Genomic DNA, 19,503 nt, shown 5'->3' with positions numbered 1-19,503 from the left:
TCATTGGCACAGTAATGATGTTTTTAGAGAGATGACTCGCTAGAAGTATTCGCCGTGACTCTGGCCTTTTCATTCAGTTTATACAACACTTACTTGTTACAATCAAGAAGGTTTACAGCAAAACAAAGTCAGCTTGGACGTTCAGTTGCGAGACATGACAAAATAAACGCAGTGAGTGCTACATTTCGAAAATAAAAATACAAAATAAACGCAATCAAATGCCCAGGCCACGCGCGTTGGAAATAAATAGAACGCGTTGTGACACAATCACGCAATATAATTATGTTATTTTCAAACGCACTGTGGGAAAGCGATGAGTGAACTCGAGCAAAATCATGCTAGTGTGAGAATACACTATAAACCCCGCGGAGTACTCGCTAAAACATCGAGAAAATTTGCCATTTACAAATAATTGTCTGCGATTTTGTAAACATGACGTGCAAACAAGAATACATCAAATTATCTTTTTTCTGTAATATTCGTGTGTAATCAGTAAATACGAAAATAATTTATGAATTATGAATTATCGTTATGAATTATTCTTAATATAAATTTCTGAATTATCTTGTCAAAATCATTTTTTTTTCCACCCAAAAAATGAAATAATTTCACAATGCCAAGAACGAAAGGTAGTGTTCAACCACAGTGGAGGGACTGTGGTTCAACATTGTAAAATGTTGACTTCATGATACAGTAAACTCTGCTCATGACCGGAGCCGTTGTCTTCGTTGAAAATTCGCCAATTCACCATAATCGTGGTTTTGAACGGTTTAGCTGATTTTTCAAACGATCATATGAATGCTAAGTATTCAATTCATATTCACCCAACCATAGACCTTAAAATACATATTCCAAGGTCTATGCCCCAACTATTATTCGAATATTCTTTCGGAAATTTGAGACATTGTTCAAAAAATACTGGACAGGGATATGTCGGATGACAACTAATAATATGCAATTCTTCATGTAGTACTAGAAATTATTGCTGATACTAATCACGTTTATATCGGAAAGTTACTCGCACGTGTAGTAGACGAGCATAATAATACTGTTGCATGTACTTCGTCTTAGCCACATAACCAACGCAGTCCGCTTCATGTATGTAACATCGAATATTTAGTTTGATGATTGATAAACATATATATATATTCACCGTTCATGTTACGTTAATACAAACATGATTTAAACTTTCCCTTCCGGTGTTTTTTACTTTGCCGAAATATACAGAAATAGCACGTGTGTGTGTGTTTCAGTGTATGAGTGAAAGATGCAGGTGAGACTCCTTGCTGTAACCACATGGAGCCTAGGAACTATGATCAACTGTACGCACTCCCTATGAGCGGGGGGGGGGGTATCGGCTGGTATCTAGTGTAAGAAATAGACAAGGGATGAAGGCTCCATCCAGCTAACATTTTTTAAACTCGAAAAAACAGACGAAAAGAATGAAAAATAAAATCTAAAAAAAAATACCAGGTTGAAGAATATTAGTTGCTCCTTCAAATTTCGCCAAAGCCTTACCTACATTTTACTGATATCTGCAGAATAAATCAAGAAAACTACACAAATTTACTCCATTTGGGAATTCCTAACGGTTTGCCCGAACGCACGGCACAGTTCGAGGCGTGGCCTGTTCAGCATTTGTCAACAACCAATCACTAGACTGTTTGGTTTCCAGTCCCGACATGGACTGAATATGTCTATGTTTGAAAATACAGTAAATATACAATGGGACTTACGAAGTGACATGTGTCCCCCTCTGAAATGTATTGGACTGCTTCTTCGGCTCTTCCGATGTTTGACCACAGGGAGTTGGACAAACTTATGTATTTTAATAAATCATTAAATAAGAAATTGTTATATAACTTTTCTTTTACCCCCTCCTGGTCTTTTACACCCCTTGTTTATACCACTCTTTCCTTTATCACAACTTACGCGCGTTTCAACCCTTGGGATATTTTACTATAATAGGGCGTGTCTACATCGCGCGTTAAAATTTGCATATAAGTGTGATAAAGGAAAGAGTGGTATAAACAAGGATCAGTGATTACTTGAAATCGATACCAGGAAGGTGGGGGGGGGGTTAAAAGAAAAGTTATATAACAATTTATTATTTAATAATAAGTTTGTCCAACTCCCTGTGATTACAGCAATTCCAGGCACTGATTTGACGCTGAAGTAGTGCTAGATGTTGATAACTTACTACAATAGGTTACACACTTTGTTTTCAAATTTACAGAAGTTGTTACAAATAATGCAGACAGCATGTCTGGAATTTGAAGCGCACTGGAAAAAAGCTCCGCCCATAAAAGTGGTGGTACATTAGTTTTGAATTTCTTATCCAATAAACGATCGAGGCTCTCAACTTAGTTTCGTACTTCAATTTGCGTCACATGTTATTTCAGTGAGAGGGCATAAAGTGGTGGCACTGTAAAGACCATTATTTTACAGAACCAGCTGACAGTCTGATCATAACAGAATTATTGATCAAAGTCCATTATTCCTACTATAGAAATATCCGTATCAGGCCGCTGTATATAACTGAAATCTGCCTGCAACAAATGTCCTATGGAGACTTCATCCAGTATATCAATAATGAAATTGAATACATAATTAGAATGGGTGTTATTACCAAACGTTTCAGCGTGGTATTAAAGGCCCAATTCACTTGCCCCGGGCAAGTGTGAATTGGAGGTGTGGCTATTCTAATGCATGGTGTTAATCACTTGCGTAGCCTATGATGCATCCTGTTTCAGCGGTCCAACATCACATGACTTTGATTGACAGTAGTAATTATTCAAGATTAGTCGCGCATCCCTTTCCCCGGTTCATGTTCTTTACTTTTATCCGCCAAAATCTCAGCTCGTACACAATTAATTGTCATAAATATTACACACAGTCACTGCTGTGATATTCATAGTCACATGCATCCACTTTGGCACGACATAATCGACCTGTAAGTTCGAGAAAACACGTTTTTACCGGAGCTTGGCTGGAGCTGTTTACTACAGCGTGACAAGCAAGGAAATGATCCCTATTGTTTAGGAGCGTATTTATAGTATACCTGGGCCTTTAAGAGTTTGTTTTCAGGGGTGGGTGATACCAAGGTGGGAAATGGATGCACATAAGGGGTTAATTCCTTGAATTGCAATATAGAGGGTTCAGGCCGAAATACAATATATAGTGTTTTCATGTTTCGTCTGATATTTCTGTGGTATTCTGCTGCTGTAAGTAATGCACGATTTGTTCCGAAATTCAGTATTTTGTGTGCATTCCAGGGTTATTCGTTTTTTGCTGAAAACACCCCTATTTTTTAATGGCAGAGTCGAATAGTTTCACTCCCACTGGGAAATTGCATTGTTGCTTGAATGAGAGCTAATTAAACACATTTCCCAGACCGGCGAAAGAGTATGCAACAGCCAATTTTAACAGCCTGTCACATGATTTTAGTCTGAATGTCAACATGAAAAGAGGCTCACCATTTTACGCAGGAGTAATTGGGAGTAGAACATGTGAGGGATAGTATTAACAGAGATGTGTATACTGGAAAGTAATAACTATTCTACTTTTGCACTCTGAGCATTCCTGTTTTAGTATATTGGTTTGAAAATGTTGAACTTGCATGATTTGCAATGTGTTTTTTTTATACTGAAACTCCCCTATTGATCGAATTCCGGGTTTGAACGAGAACGACACACCACGTGATTCATTTGAATACAATGCTGAAGGCAAGCATGCCGTGCTACTGTGGTACTCCACTGACGGGATGACTTACTAGTACTGCATGCTACAACTTCGCTTCTGATGTTGCTTGCTAGCCGTGGATTGAATGAATCTTGATTACCGGTTAAAATGTTGCTCATTTGGCGTTGGTAATCTTTATTTGGAACTGGGTAACGCCGCAACGTCGCCAGCAGAAACCTCCTGGTACTTCGTACTATGATAAAACTCAGTCAACATACACCAAGTTCTGTCAATCGTAGTATTCCATGTGATGTACACCTAATATGCAAAAAATGTTGCTAAACTGGATAAAAAATAGCAGACGAACATTTATTTACAAAATAAAAATACTTCGGTTGCCAATGAAAACAAGCCGGTAAAAAACAAGCAATATGTTTTTGGCTGTTACCATGGTAGGACATGAACGTGAAGCTAACGTCGGTTTATAACTAAAACCAGGCACCTTTATACGAGGTTCGCAAAATAACATTCAGTCTTTAGAAGTCCCTTTATTGTATTATTTCCAACCGTTTTGCGATAGTATTTTCTAGATTGGAGGCAGCATTTAGATTTTATTCAAAGTTCAATTGGGATTGCGTTGACAGTGTAACAATGTCGGTGCCAGTGATCTCTTACCAGTGCGCAACGTAGCCAGAATAAAAGGCATGATCATTTGGCCACTGCTATTACAAGACTGGTAGGAGGTAATAAATTTGGGGCGAAAGTATTCAAAAAACAGATTTTGGCTGTTGCCATGGTAGCGGTGGGTCAGGATTGTTTTTCCAATTAGTGATGGTACGATCTGCCTATCAAGTTTGAACAAAATCAGCCAAGCCCAAAAAAATCACAGAAGAGTTAAAAAGCCATTCCTGGTGAACAGTTACTCTAACTTTGGGGTCAAATTTCTCATTAATGAAAAAAGATATAAAAAATTCAAATAGTAACTTTGTACCCACACTCAAACCGAGTACAATGAGCTATGTCTGAGGTGTTGTATCACAGGGAATTGGACAAACTTATGTATTTTAATAAATTATTGAATAATAAAATGTTATATAACTTTTCTTTTACCCCTCCCCTTCCTGGTATCTATTTTTAAAATCACATTTCCGTCTGCTATTTTTGTCAGGTTCAAATCGTTCACCAATCGTTCATTTTTGGCATGTTAGATGTACATCACATAGAATACTAGGATTGGGAAAACTTAATGTATGTTGACCACCTGGAAACTGAGTTTTATCAATCTTGAAGGGCTCTCTGAACATCCACCCGCAGCCTGGACCCGCAGTAAAATCAGCCTTTTCACTTTGGCGCGTAGATGTTTTGACTTGACAAGTTGTTTGACAGCTAGCAAACAGATTGTGCGACGCGCATCGTCGGCGGCGTCTTTTTTATGACGTTTTGAACACTTAGTCAATTTGAGCAGTATTTATTCGGACAATGACTCAAGTTTAGACGTCTGATTTTTTTATTTTCACACGTACAGTGACACGCGTTCTACACTGACACGCGTTGCTAGGTTGCAGCATTGTCTTGGAGCATATTAATGGGCAATTGGGTTCCCCGACCTAAATTTCTATCCCGATTTGTTGCACGTTCTTTCTTTAATATGAAATAATCAAATATGGGACATATGTAATAATAACAGAACTCCATACCCTCCCAGTGGCTTCGCTCGTGAAAGTACGGCAGCAGGATACACCGCATCACTCGTGAAAATAACTTCCATACGCAATGAAAGCCACGGGGAGGGTATGGGGTTCTGTCATAATACTTCATTATCACTGAAAACATTTTCCCCCTGAAATAAATTCCAGTGAAAATGCCATTTCCCTCACACTCTATTGAGACACAGCACAGTGAAAATTGGATTCACATGTAATGCTTGAAAACATGTCAGCAAAAATAAATTAAGTGAAATTCTACGTGACTTCATAAGAGTTGGAAATGAACAAATTACACCCGATCCTACCACTCCATACACAATGTAAACTACACCCCAAAACATCCTTTCGCCCATGGGTACTATCGTGTTTCACCAGTGTATTCTATTTGACTTCAGGAGAAATTGAAATAAACAAATTAATTATAATTTCAGCCTCTAGTTGAGCACTACCTCGTCTTTATGTCAACTTTAAGTTATTCATTGCCTACATCAGTGACTTCAAAATATATGTTTCAATCCCAAGAATTTAACTCGCTGTTAATTGCATGGGAGTGCCAGTCTTTCATGAATTACTGGGATTACTGGGAACATGAAGCTGTAACTAAATCCTGGTATAAGCACCGGTTAGGCAGGCTTGAACTATGCATGCGAAGCCACCTGAGAGGTATATTCAATCCAATAGATTTCTCATTGTTTGGTAACTATTTGCTGCAAATGCAGCAAAAATCAATATAAAAATATTACCCACACAGCATTCTACAGGTTACTTGTTCGATTATTAGTTCTCGACGATGAGAACCAAATGGTTGATGTGCCACCAAATAATATCACTGGCAACACACGTTCGGAGAGGGTTGCCGCCGTACACAAGTAGTTTTTGTCGAATTTCCCGTTCGTAAATGCGCGGTCGCAATGGTTTAAAATATTCGACATTTGTAGACACGCAATCGACACGATGACCGACCAAAAGTGAATGAAAGACAGACGCGCCTCAAAGTCTAGGTGTACCTGACTTTGTAGCAAAAATAGAAAACATTGTGGGCAATATCTGTCAATCATTCCTCTGATTTGCAGCCGATGTTTATATTTCTAGTTACAACTTATGTAAATGTGAAAACAAAGTGTGTAACCTATTGTAGTAAGTTATCAACATCTAGCACTACTTCAGCATCAAATCAGTGTCTGGAATTGCTGTAAATGTATTTTACTGCTTGCTTGTTTTATTATTTTGGAATGTATCGATACATCTTATTCATATAATATTATCTATTACCACTTTGTGGGCTTTAAAAAACTGTCTACTCATTTAAATACAATTAAATTAAATTAATTAAATAAATAAATAAATAAATAAATAAATAAATAAATAAATAATTAAATAAATAAATAAATAAATAAATAAATAAATAAATAAATAAATAAATAAATAAATAAATAAATAAATAATAATTAACTGGATGGTTGTTGTAACATATTTAAACGGAGAATTCTCTGTCTGTTATCCATTTAAAACCATTATTTACCGTGCATTTATATACTAGTATATGTGAAACCTGAATATAGAGAAACACATTTGAACATGCTAGACTGTCGGACCTTGTCCAAATTACCAAACTCACTATTTTCGGCTGAAACTTATACAGTGTTAGTATATATAGATGTGTCCAGACTGTTTTAAGGTCATGTTTTCAAACGTTTACAGAGAAGCGTTTTCCAGCCAAGTAATTGACTACTAGGGCCAGTTTTCCTTGACAAAGCATTGTATTTTAAAACCCAGGCACATTCACATCTCTCTCGTCAGTGTGAATTTGCAACGTGGGAGATAGTTCATTCGTTAATCGAAGGTGAGAATTATACCTCCATGAGAAAATACAGAAACAGTTTAGAGACTATTAAACACAAATGATTCGTTCTAATATAACTGTCACATGCAACGTAATATTACCGTAATTGGTATAGTACAGGTGTGATGGTTCAAATACCAAAATGGCAACAGTAACAAAAAGACTTCCCTGGCGGCGATGATAAAATACGAACACGGAGCCAACAGATGAGGTTTCAACTGGTACTGGTATTATTATACTCTGCAAACATCAAGTACAATAACGCGGTAAAACTCCACTACTCCAATAACTAGATACTTAAACTCCAATACAATTCAACGAGATCTCCGATCTGAACTCAGTGCTTAACAACTCCCCTATATATACCCACACTGTCTATAAATAGACCATTACATCAGCATACATAATGAGTCTGGAATTTACTATAAATTTCTAGAATGTTCCATTACCTTCTATTGCCTCCTACAGTGTTCTATTACCTATTCCACCAGTCTCTAAAAAAAATAGAATATTCCACCCAGACACATACGGTTCTAGAACATTCTCAGTGACACGGAAGTAGTAAATAAGTCGTATGCGACAATAACAAAATATTTATAAATGGATAAAATCAATTAATCAGTGCTATTGCAGAACATATTGATCATGTTGTTAAAAGAGTAATGTTACGCCAAAGATTTATAATTGTTATGTAAATATACTAACCAATTGTCGGATATTACTGTTCCACAACATGCACTGTTTACAAATACTAGTACTGTTAGCTATAGCTCAAGTGATAAGACATAATACATCATCATACACAAAAACGTAGCAGTGTAATAGTTGGATACTCCCATTTTGTGTGGCATTTCAACGAAATTCTGATTTTTTTATTAAAGGAAAGGTCAATCCTGTCAATATTGTTGGCCACATAGCAGCAGTTGTGTACACTTATTTAAATAATGAAAAAAAAATTGGAAAAAAAAAATTAATATAGTTATAATCCCATATATTATGCCATATGGTCGCCGCCATCTTGGCAATTTTCAAGCGCCCTCTATTGGGTCAGGCGAGAATGCGAGCGGAATTTGTTTATGCACTGTGACGTCAAAGGCTAGGTTAATTAGTGTCCAACTTAAGGGGTTATAATGAGAGAGAAAAATAATCACTTAGAGAGTCAAAATTCATTGCGCTACTTTCAAGAGAGTGATGGCTGTCTGCAAATACTATGGATGCTCAAATGACCGCGACCTGGCCCAAAAGTGGTGAAAATATTTATAAACATTAATACACGGTGTACAGCAAAAAAGAAGAAGATATACTTGTAGACGGTCGTTGACACAAATGGCGGCCATCTTTGTGGTTACCGATTGACCGTTCCACCCGGTCGATCGACATACTTACATTTCAACGAAAACGGTCATATACACGCCATTAACTTAACTGTCTGTACTGAGTTTTTGTTAGAATGGGAAAATAGAATTGTACATTTAAGCGTAATTTTTACACTGCCGATGAGCGAGACATGTCGGCTGGCGGTGAAGTACCTCGGCAGCTTGAGTAGGTTTGGTCACGATGACCTCATTTGGTCATGTCTGTCGCCCAACTTTGTGACAACGATCAACTACTACAAATATATCTAGGGTTTTGCAATTACTAATAGACGAACGAATCAGACTACCGAGACTACAGAAAGTGCCAAAAACAGACACCGGCGAAATCCAAAGCTACAAAACTGCAGCTAAGTCGGTTGCATTCAACGCATCTGGTATTTTTATTGATCTTCTCTCGTATGAATACTCGACATTTATACTGAAAGTAACGACATTTTTACTAAAAGTAATGTGAAATTTGACCTGTCATTAGCAACGGAAAATTAGCGGAAGAAAGCAAACGTAAACATCGCCAATCAGCGATCAACAAATTCGGATCACACAGATACCACACAAAATTTCTGCTCGAGTTCGAGAGTTCTTTGACAAACAATACAATCAGAGCTGTACCAATTTTTACAATAATAATCAGTGAAAAAGTTTCACCTGTTTGACATACTTGCTCCAAGATTGTAGGTCTTCTTTCTATCCAGTTGGTTTCTTGCGTACGCAGTTTCTAACACTCCACGGTGCATGCAAATGACATTGAAGTCCGGGTGTTGTGTCACGCAAGTGTTATTAATTGGGGCCTTGTTCGACAAATATTCCGTTGAACAGCAACAAAGTCGCTCATTTAGCGGCAATGTGGAGTAGTCTGGACATCTTCCGCAAATACACTAAATCCTTCTCACGGGGTTCTCCACACTTGTCAGGGGGAAATCTCGTCTCGTCTCTATGTCACGTCCCCTTGAGGTACGGGATCGGGAAAGTCACTTATACTTTACAGTCAAGTAAGACACACACAACGAAATACGTTTCAGCTCTCGTCTTAGTCGGTCAATCGAGCACTCTATAAGACACGGCGCCCTGGGGAAAAATCCCCAAGACTGTCGCAAGGCTGACCCAAGACTCTCTTAGACTGCGTCAACACTCGCCCCAAGGCTCTCCAGGACTGCTCTCGACCGCGTCTGTCGTGGAGTACTCGCCAAGACCAACTCAAACTCTCTTTATTCATTTTCAAAACTCTAACCAATTACAAAACAGTAAAAAGACTCTAGGGCGTAACCTTCAATCATAAAGCCAATCACACTAAGCACTGAATACGTCATATCTTTTGATTAATCGTTCACTACATTAATAACTACGAATACTAACTGTCAGAATTAATAGTCCGAATAGCGACGGTTATCTCGTAATTAGTTCCAAATCACTGAGCCAAGTTCCGTCCAGGACCTCGCCTGCCAAAACGATGACAGACATAACACAGCAATTTAGCTAATAATCAACTAATTAAGTCGGTCAACCGATACGCGAAAACTAATTCATGACAGCACTCTCACAAAAAACAAAGTGAGTGTCCGGGCTTATGTCGTACTTGTTACAAGGCGTACACAATTATGTGAATGTATAAATGTAAAACTTACTTCAGTGACCAAAGGGCTTGGTTTTGATGCGCCTTGCAATAACAGGAAGACTAAAACCTTCAGTAAGACCATCATCTTTTTGTTATTAATTTGACTGAGCGTCGCGAACAGATTTCTTCTGTAGAGCTCAATCAGACTAGATTCCCATGTATGAAAATGTCGTATTCCAGTAGCTGCATCTTTTGTAGGTAGATCTAACTTTGGTGGTATTATTATGATAATGACCAATGGGCGTCTGTCTTGGGACCCTTTCTTTTTGTTCGCAGATTGGTTGTTTCTAAATACATAAATTTCTGAATTTAAATAGTGAGCAATAATTTCATTAATTTGTACCAAATTGGATGGTAGTTGAACTCTTGAATTAGTAAAATAACCATAATTTATACTTTCTTTTTTACTAAATGCTCATTCGATGAAATGCCGCATACCCATCCCTTTTAATCTCGCGTAATAATTACTGTATCTGGTAGGCCTTAATTAATTGGTTGTATTATGTGGTTAATGAACTCTAGCTACAATTTAATTAAAGTTGCTAATCTTAATTGTGCGCAAGAATATCATTACTGAGAATTTCTTTAGACAGTAGTTTTTTTGTTTCTGTTAACAATTTCCTCAAATCAGCCCACAAAACAATCTGATTAAAATCTGATGTAGTGTACGGGCTTTAATTATTTTGGCTATAAACTTATTTTATTTTTTTTATTTTTTTTTATTAATGCCCTTTTATTTTATTATTTTACTTTGATTTTGAGATTTTTTTTTAATTCCGCCCTACCTACATCTGATCCTACGCCTATGTAAGTCCCGTTCAAATCTCGCGTAAGTAACAGCCAATCACAGCCCTCCTTTTATACAGGCTGTCGGTTGCTTACTTTTCAGTGTAGCGACACTCTACGGGCAATCTTTTTGTACATTATATTTTGCCCACTTGAATAAACCATTAATAGAAAATTGCTAGTATATTTTTATTTGCAAAAGAAATTCCACAGCATTTTACAATTTTTGTCATTACATTGAATATTTTTTTCACTTCCAACAAATGTGTACACTTCCAGATACATCTTCGCCAGCCAAGGTTCGTTCATTCAGTCATCGCTTCAATTTTACATCACTGAGCATAATTATCTAGAATGGAAGCAAAAAAATAAGTATATCGTAATGATTAGAACACTGTAAACAGCTATAGTAAACAATGCAAACTGATTTTAAATTGTATAACGGTCACCGACCCACGGCATCGACGCAAACAATTGGAGCAAAAAATATTTCCTGATCAATTGCGTTGTGTTCCAATAAAAAATATTTTATTCCAGTCCAAATCAGCTCAATTACTTTAATAAAGAGTTATTGTATAATGTACAAAATGTTGATACAATTTGATGAATATTTACAGCTCTGCTTCAATGCCGTAGACGATGTTGGCCCGATCGTCAACAAAACATCACCCGTCTCCAGGGCAGGCGACTGGAAAAAGACACTGGTGTTCGGTCGAAACGGTGGAAACAAAATCGTCACTCCCAGAATAACTATGCAAAATAACGATCTAAAGTCGAACCATTCGAGCCACAATTTTAACATAAAAATGACTTTCGTTGCATTTGACAATGATAAACGTACCGAAAAGCCGTGTTATTCTCGGTCGCTAACGTCAGTATAATCCGCCATTTTATTTGACTGTGTTTGCCACCCGACTCCGCCCGGTGACGTCATCATGTGCGCTATAGAAGGAGGTCTGTGATTCGTTGACTAAAATCGTCGATAGTGGGTCTCATTGAAATCTTGTTACATAGGCGTCGGATCAGATGTAGGTAGGGCGGAATTAAAAAAAATCACAAAATCAAAATCAAAGTAAAATAATAAAATAAAAGGGCATTAATAACAAAAGTAATAAAAAATATAATTAAAATAAGTTTATAGCCAAAATAATTAAAGCCCGTACACTACATCAGATTTTAATCAGATTGCCCACAAAAGAAAGTTGTGATGCGGATTACGCGGAACGATACGTGTTGTCATATAACACTTCTCTTCTATTTGCGTGTTCCCATAGGAATCAAAATTGTGGTTACCAGAAACTGTATTTGTGGGAGCCCGTACAACGTTTTATAATGACGTTCATGTATTCTTTTTTCAGTCATATTGAATGTTGAAATTAAAGTTAGTTGCACTTTCAGCTCCAGACTTAACATTCTGGTTTCTTCATGATGTCCAACAACTTGTACACTATCATGATATATTCCCAAGAACTCAACCACGTTCCTCTCAGCTTTTAAATAGCGCCATATTTAATAATTCATACCATCTATATAGCAAGCTAAATAACGGCAATTGTGCCCGAAAAATGTTAATTTCAAAGTCACAAGACATCGTTTCTAAATAGCACTGTGTCGCATACGACTTGTTTACTACTTCCGTGTGACTGAGAATGTTCTAGAACCGTACTGTGTCTGGGTGGAATTTTTAGAAGCTGGTTGAATAGGTAATAGGACACTGTAGAAGGCAATAGAAGGTAATGGAACATTCTAGAAATTTGTAGTAAGTGCCAGACTCATTATGTATGCTGATGTAATGGTCTATTTATAGACAGTGGAGGTATATATAGGGGAGTTGTTCAGCACTGAGTTCAGATCGGAGATCTCGTTGAATGGTATTGGAGTTTAAGTATCTAGTCATTGGAGTAGTGGAGTTTTACCGCGTTATTGTACTTGATGTTTGCAGAGTATAATAATACCAGTACCAGTTGAAACCTCATCTGTTGGCTCCGTGTTCGTATTTTATCATCGCCGCCAGGGAAGTCTTTCTGTTACTGTTGCCATTTTGGTATTTGAACCATCACACCTGTACTATACCAATTACGGTAATATTACGTTGCGTGTGACACACTGTAGCTTATACTTTAGATCGTCAAAATAGTTAAAGTGCGGTGGTCGTCGCGCATCGCGTGTTCGAATTTCATGTAAATAAACAATGTATTTTACACGCGTTGTATACGTCGCTATGAGTACCATACCGAACAGGACGCGGCGCGACGACCACCACCCTTTAAACAACTATTATTATCGTGCAATATGCAAGAGAGATGGAATGTGCAGGACGTTTCAAGTATTGTTTTATTTATTCAGATCTTCGTTTTTAGATTAAAATGTCGTTTGTTTTTAGATTGGCATGGCAACATTTCAACTGTGGATAAACTAGAAAACTATCGAAATTTCAAAATTCGTCTTGAACCAGAACGACATTTATTTTCTGTGCCTGTCCCACTCAAAGGTGTATGATGTTATCGCCTTTTCGTTGCTCTGCTCATTGTCTCGGGCTAGAAACCGACAGGAAAAATGGCAATGACAGAATAGATCGAGTCTGTACTTTATGCAATTATTCTGAAATCGAAGATGAATATCGTTTATTATTTATTTTTATTTTTGTGAGGTTATTAGTAAAAAAAAACATTTCAGGATACTATTTTACAATGCCTTCATATACAAATGTAATACGTTCGTGGAATTGATGAAAACGTTAGACAGTAGCATATAACAATCCATGGCCGCTTATCTGTATCATTCCTTAAAAGTAAGATACGAAATTTACAAAAATAAAAACACATTGAGTGACTTTACAGCATATTTTATTTATTTATTTGTGCAATCTGTATCTTTGAACTACAATAAAGATCAATTGCAATCTACGTAAAACATTCATTCTAAACTCCGATGAAATGACCAGTTACTGCGACAAAGCCCTAATCACTGCGAAAGCTACTCACTACGAAGCAACTACATTGCAGTTGTAATATCAAGAGTTGAACACCCGTATCTAAAACCAGTTTGTGCCTCGTCAATTTTCCCAAATGCCACGGTCCTGGAATACAGGCGACGGTTTAATATTGAGATAAATATGTTACCAAAGATACCGGTTAGGAAAATTCCTCTTAAAAATATCGGTCGTTTACGTCGAGGTACGGCCTGGTACACGATGGGCTCTAACAACCACTGTATCACGTATTTCTATGAGCTCTGTGCGCGCTGCAGTGAAACGCCGGTTGAGCTGGTGAAAGTTCGAGAAAACAACACAAACTCAACTTTGAAGTGATCCTTAACAACCAAATTTATATATGTTACACCCGAAGGGCTAATATTGTTACACTGTTCAGGAGAGTCTCAACAACCATCCCAAAATACTGTTTTCTGCGAGTTTTTGGCCTTTGTTTTCACCCAATCTCCCAGACAGAGTTCTATTACGAATATATCTCTGCCACCACGCGATCTTATGCTTGTCATTGATTGGTCGATACGTCACAGTTATGGCGGGCCATTAGTGCAATAAATAGCATGTGTCGATATCGACTAAGCGATGGCAACAAAAATATAAGAAGATATCGACTAAAATTACCCAATCAGAAAGCCCAAATGTCGTTATCGATGTGTATTTGTCGTAATCGTTGTCCTAACATCGTTATCGATATTTATGCGCCGTTAGTGCAAAAAATAACGCAGCGTTATTGAGAAGCGTTTTACGATAACGCTGTTAATTAGGCGATAACGACGTCACAGTGTCGTTACTGACATGGCGGGGTAACAAGTGTTTAGACTGAAAGTCGATATCGACATGAAGTTGTTAGTAAATGGCGATATTATCGAATCTAACAATTAAACAGTGTTTAGCTGTGTTTAGTCGATATCGACGCATGCCATTTATTGCACTAATGGCCCGCCATACACAGTAGTACTACTTTCAAAGACGCTCACCAAAACATTGCCATGCAAGTGTTCGATTTTCGAACCCGACGAATGTGTACGCGTTGTTTGTATATACTGGCCGTTTTCAAAGTTAGAAGCTTTTTTTTCTCTCTGTATCACAAACGGTGTGACAATAGGACGATTTAGCCGTCAATACCCCTAAGTGCAATTGTGTCTTTATATGTCTTTGTCTGGCAATCGACAGGATCGCAGGGAGCCCAGGAACTATGATCAACTCTACGCACTCTCTATGGGCGGGGGGGGGGGGTATCGGCTGGTATCTAGTGTAAGAAATAGACAAGGGATGAAGGCTCCAGCCAGCTCATATTTTTTTAAACTGCAAAAAACAGATAAACAGAATGAAAAATAAAATCTATAAAAAATACCAGGTTGAATTATATTAGTTGATGCTTTGGCGAAATTCGAAAGAGCAACTAATAATGTACCTCTGATTTTAGCTATATCTGCAGAATAAATCAAGAAAACTACACAAATTGACTACATTTACGAATAATTAACGGTTTGCCCGAACGCACGGTACAGTTGGAGGCGTGGCCTGTCCAGCATTTGTTCAACAACCATTCGTCTTAGTGACCATAGTCTCAAAATTGAAATGGGTCGTCATAAAAAAATCCCATTAAACAACAGGGTTTGTGACATGTGTAACAAAGGTCTAATTGAGGATGAAATGCATTTTCTGCTGGAATGCAACAAATATAATGAGTTGCGTGCCAAACTGTTCAATAAAGCTAAGGATATGATCCCAGCATTTGAAAATAAACCTGCAGAGAAAAAAATCATGGAATTGTTACAGAATGAAAACATTATTATACTAGTAGCACAGTTCATAAGTAAACGCTTTGAAGTCAGGAAGCAGGGTCTTACTTGACATCTTAATGCCTGCTGTCAATTTTGTAATTTTATATTAGATTGTATTTTAGAGAATTTGTATTATTTAGTAATTTAGTGATTGTATTTGTTATTTAGTATATTGTGTTTTTGTTTTGTTTTTTTATATATATATTTCTCCTTGTACTTTGTGACCATTGTCTTTCCCTCCGGGGATTGTGTAAGAGTCAATAAGTAAATAAATAAATAAATAAATAAATAAATAAATAAATAAATAAATAAATAAATAAATAAATAAACATATAAGAATGCTGAACAGGCCACGCCTCCAACTATGTCGTGCGTTCGTGCAAACCGTAAATGGCGTCAATTTGTGTAGTTTTCTATGGTGAGAATGGTGGCAGAGATACTTTCGGTGATCTAACCGCAAGGAACTCTGGGAAGGAGAATGGTTTTCACCGCCATGGTTGCCAGGCGGTGAAAATGCCCGGATGTCCGCCCGAGGATACACAAGCTAACAAGATACACTAGCCCAGCGACTGCTGAGTATTTGTACATACTTCCACCAAGTCATACGCACTAATATGCAATTACAATTCTCTGAATTACCGGTCCGTGTCTCGTATGCATTGCAACCTACCTTATTCTAGTTATTGTGTTGCGCCCTCAACTATATTCTTTAGCAACAACGTTATGCTCTGTCGCTGTGGCTGGGCGCCCTTATCAGTATACTGCTGATAGACTGAAACCGAGTTTTGTAGGACTCATACCACTATTTAGAATTCCATTGACAACAATGTTAGCGTTTGGCTGAATTTCTCCAAAGGGGTTACAAAGTTTAAAATATTGTTTTAATTTGTTGAAACCACATATATGTCACAGAATTCTGGTCAGTAAAACACATGTTGGCCAGGTCAAACTCCTACGAAATGGTTGTAAACAAAACACAGATTTGTCAGGCTTTTTACCTATCAATATTCTCAGAAGTGTTTAATCAAGAGTTGGCCAGATCAATTGGACCCACGGGACACCGGTACTTGTCAATAAACAAAGCTACAAACACAAGTCTAACAGCTGAAGCAATTGAAGTACGCCCTCGTACATCGTGTTTCAGATAAAACGCTGTGAAAGAAACCCATCAGCCAAGAACATCCATAAGACAGCAAATTGGCGGTATGAGACATGTAAAGCTAGCTGATCGCACATATTCAGACAGATGCGTTGTCTTATTTCCTGTTATTGTCTATCACAATAAGTGGAACCATACTCTTGTATATAGTAGTAGTTTGGGCACAGGCTATGTGACATGTTCCTCTACCAACCCAGGTCGCTTGGAACAGTTGTTAAGTGTAAATATATTGCATCAGACAATATATAGGCGACGATTAATATGATTTATAATGACATTCGCATGTCTGACGTTTTTCCCATCACAACCCTTTGTGGGTAGCCACCAAACTCGAATCATATTAACAATGTTTGATCAAGGTCATATTACAATTCTTAACCTACAAGATTTTTTTTATTTGTCTCATGTTTCTATTTATATGCAATGTTAGAATGATTTAACCGTGTATGTTTTCGGTAGCGTAAAAGTGTATTAGATAGATGTACCAAAATAAGGTTCCCCAGGTGAGGCTCGAACTCACAACCTCCGCATTACTCAACAACACCAAATACTGTCATATAAGTACGGCGCGCTAACCGATTGTGCCACTGGGGAGACATGCTCGCCATATTTACCAATAAATACATCTATTTGTGTTTTATTTTGTGAATTAATCCATTGGGATTTGTGAGATACTCGCAAATGAAATTGTTGTAATGATGGTTACACGCAAGCACGTTGATTTGAATAATTTACAACACTTATTTGTTCTCTTTGTTGAGAAACGCAAAGCGCCAACTGGCTGTTAAATATGTCAAATGATGTCCCGTATTCATGAAATGACGAGGCTCCAACTACATATAATGAAAAAAAAAACAAGATAATAATTAATATAAAAGAATCAAATAAAATATACATAAAATCAAAACAATACTTTCTTAACTCAAATGTTATGTAAAAATGTTTCTCTCACCACTTCCAATAGAATTATTAGACCATTTTCCGTTCACTGTGAGATCCCGCGTTATGCGTGAAATCCAATGTAAAAACAGGATAAACAAAGGTCATAGCGTCGTAGTGGCGACAAACATCGCGTGGGATTCGACAAAAGCGAATGTATTTTGGGGGATATTTGTCAAAGATCGGCCTTTCGACTTTGAGCGATAAAAAAAGAAATTCGAGTTCAAAATCAAATCGTCCGATTTTTGCGGCAGAAGTTCGGCCCGCGTCTTTCACGCAATACGCGAGATCTCGCAGTTAAACGGAAAATCACCGAGCAAACGTTTCCGAAGGTCAATTCGACTGCGCTAAAGACGTTTTTTTAAAAATAAAATGGGGGTAGTTGTCAAATTTTACAAATTTGATAAATACACGTATACGTTTTCAGTTTTATGAGGGTCGGCAAGGGATATTTTCGTAAGCTGTAATCAATTGTTTTTATGCAATTTGAATAAATAAAAAAACGTAAATTCGTAGACATGGGCAAGGTGTAAAATGTAATCAGCCTTTTATTCGTCCATAGTTTGTACAAAGATCTTATTTTTTGTAAGCATATAAAGCATTAAATGTCGCAATTCGTACGCAATTTCCAATTTTGAACACAAATTATCAAATATATTAGTAAAATGTAATAAGGGAATTTGCATTATCTTTAAAGTGTAAAAACCTATTTATTTACTGTAAATGGAACTTTCATTTTATTTCCTGTAAAAACGTAAAATGCCTTTTTTATTTCACGTAACCAGTACCAGCTTGCCCGCCCCATTTTATATTCCGACGTGTCATCACCAGTGGGCGCTTTGTTTTTTCAACAAGGAAAACAGACATGTGTTGTAAGTTATTCAAATCAACGTTCTTGCGTGTAACCACCATTACAACTATCTCATTCGCGAAGATCTCACAAATCCCAATAGATAAAATAACACACAAATAGATGATTTTATTATGGTACAACGTGGCGAGCATGTCTCCCCAGTGGCACAATCGGTTATCGCGCCGTACTTATATGACAGTATTTGGTGTTGTTGAGTAATGCGGAGGTTGTGAGTTCGAGCCTCACCTGGGGAACCAATTTTTGGTATATCTTCCAAGAACACATTTAAACACCAAAACCAAACACAACTAGTTTATTCTTTCCTCTTACTCGTAATTGTTATTGCAGTTAGCACGATTGTTTAGGCCATTGCTAGGGATGTGGATATTAAAGAGAACAGCCAATTTAAAACATGACCACCTGTTTATCATGATTTTAGATTCCAGCATTGGTACAACTGCCGAGAACACCTTTACGGTTTCCGGGAAACAAACACGGACATTGCCAGTGGATAGAAACATAAGAATAAATTTGAATAATGCTGAAAATTGTAATCATATTCTTGATCAAATATTGAAAAAAACATAGTCCGAATTGATGACTACCCACAAAGAGCTTCAGTGGAACTAACGTCAGACATGCGTATCACATATGAATATGTGGTCAGTATACTGTCTGGTATAATAGGTATCAACTTTTCCTGGTTAGGCTATCCTCGGGGGCGGACATCCGGGCATTTTCACCGCCTGGCAACCGGAGGCGGTGAAAACAA

At 37.4% G+C, this 19,503-nt stretch overlaps 1 long non-coding RNA gene and 2 other non-coding genes across 3 annotated transcripts; 1 reads left to right on the top strand and 2 right to left on the bottom strand.

Annotated features, from left to right (window-relative positions):
• Nucleotides 1–11,179: 11,179 nt before the first annotated feature.
• Nucleotides 11,180–12,010, bottom strand: LOC146750462 (uncharacterized). Its single transcript, XR_014931199.1, has 2 exons — nucleotides 11,846–12,010; nucleotides 11,180–11,353 (listed from the first exon to the last, which is right to left on the bottom strand). It is a non-coding gene; the product is annotated as an uncharacterized LOC146750462 (long non-coding RNA).
• Nucleotides 12,011–17,434: 5,424 nt separating this feature from the next.
• TRNAI-UAU (transfer RNA isoleucine (anticodon UAU)) lies at nucleotides 17,435–17,533 on the bottom strand. The gene is made up of 2 exons: nucleotides 17,496–17,533; nucleotides 17,435–17,470 (listed from the first exon to the last, which is right to left on the bottom strand). It is a non-coding gene; the product is annotated as a tRNA-Ile (tRNA).
• Nucleotides 17,534–18,886: 1,353 nt separating this feature from the next.
• On the top strand, nucleotides 18,887–18,985 carry TRNAI-UAU (transfer RNA isoleucine (anticodon UAU)). Its single transcript has 2 exons — nucleotides 18,887–18,924; nucleotides 18,950–18,985. It is a non-coding gene; the product is annotated as a tRNA-Ile (tRNA).
• Nucleotides 18,986–19,503: the final 518 nt, after the last annotated feature.

This window comes from Saccoglossus kowalevskii, chromosome 1 (genome assembly GCF_978046115.1).
Source record: "Saccoglossus kowalevskii chromosome 1, keSacKowa6.1, whole genome shotgun sequence".
NCBI classification, from domain to species: domain Eukaryota; kingdom Metazoa; phylum Hemichordata; class Enteropneusta; family Harrimaniidae; genus Saccoglossus; species Saccoglossus kowalevskii.
Note: the sequence above shows the minus strand (reverse complement) of the source record. Positions and strands in the feature narration are given on the sequence as shown.